General features: G+C 60.9%; 1 protein-coding gene across 1 annotated transcript in view; it reads left to right on the top strand.

Annotated features, from left to right (window-relative positions):
- Positions 1 to 1,293, top strand: part of JAKMIP1 (janus kinase and microtubule interacting protein 1) — a 114,739-nt gene that overhangs the window by 38,769 nt on the left and 74,677 nt on the right. The gene's annotated exons all lie outside the window — the stretch shown is intronic.

Genomic DNA, 1,293 nt, shown 5'->3' with positions numbered 1-1,293 from the left:
CCCCTTGTTGGGGGCGTGGTCGGGCGTCAGCCTCTCTGGGCCCCTGTTTACCCCTTGTTGGGGGCGTGGTCGGGCGTCAGCCTCTCTGGGCCTCCGTTTACCCGTCGTTGAGACCCGCTGCCTTCACTTGTGTACAGACTGCCCAGTGTGAGATCTGGCCCCCACGTGTCCACCATCTGCTGGATGGGAACGATGGGTGTGTGCCAGGGTTTGGAACAGAGCCGGCTCTGTAACGAGCTGTGGTCACCCCCTAGGGCAGCGTGAACTCCGACGCTGTCAACGCAGCACCGGCCAGGGGCCTGGCACCTGCAGGAGCCCTGTTACAGTGCGGCGGCGATACGCAGCCTGGCACAGTGGGGCCGCAGGCTTCCTGACCTGCAGACCTGGTTCAGGCTGAGGCTGGGCCCCTGCTGGCGTCACCGTCTGGGCAGGGGCTCAGAGTCTCAGACCTCGGTCTTCTTGCCTGTGACTCAGTTGATCTAACAGCCCAGTGTGAGGCGCATGACTGAGGCCCAGCTGGCACCTGGGGCACAGGCTCTGCCCTGGCTGTGTTGTTGCGTGTCCGATGCAGATCTGAGGTGAGGCCAGCTGGGGGCCTGTCCCTGCTGGACAGGGGAGGGCGTGGGGTTTGGGTTTGCTCCTGGGGGCCCAGGTGGCTGAGATCCAGCTGGTGGGTGGGTTAAACACCTGAGGTGCCCCCATCTCGTGGAGCAGTGGGGGGGGGTACTCAGGCAACCGCAGCCAGTGTCCCTGTCCCATCGAGAGCTGAGATGGGCAGTAGCTAGAGGGCAGGGCAGGGGTCTGGATGGGGGGACACCTGAGCCCAGCCCCCTCCCCACTCAGGGGATACAGTCGGGCATTTTTTGTTTCTCATTGAATCTGATTTTTCATTTTCTTTCTATTTGTGATGAATGATGCTGATATTTCTATTTATAGAAATTACATAAATTTTATTTAAATAAGAGAGCAAATGGATTTGTATAAAAATCTAAAAAAATGGTGGGTAGGATTCTGGGTGGGGCTGGGAGCTCAGAGCCATGGGCGCAGCAGGAGGGGATGGCATCTGGGAGCCCCGGAGGGTGCCAGGGTGTGGGAGGCAGTGGGCCTGCTGACCCACCCCTGACCTCACCCAACCCTGCTGCTGCCCCCTGACCTCACCCTGACCCACCCCTGACCTTATCGCAACCCCCGACCCAGTCCTTGACCCCAACATTGACCCCGGCCCCATCTCTGCCCCTGACCTGGACCCCGATCCCTCCCCTCCCCATGCTCCTCTTCTCCCTCTCCCGGCTG

Source organism: Trichechus manatus, unplaced genomic scaffold, assembly GCF_000243295.1.
Source record: "Trichechus manatus latirostris isolate Lorelei unplaced genomic scaffold, TriManLat1.0 scaffold00111, whole genome shotgun sequence".
NCBI classification, from domain to species: domain Eukaryota; kingdom Metazoa; phylum Chordata; class Mammalia; order Sirenia; family Trichechidae; genus Trichechus; species Trichechus manatus.
The sequence above is the reverse complement of the archived record's forward strand: the minus strand, read 5'-3'. Positions and strand labels throughout refer to the sequence as shown.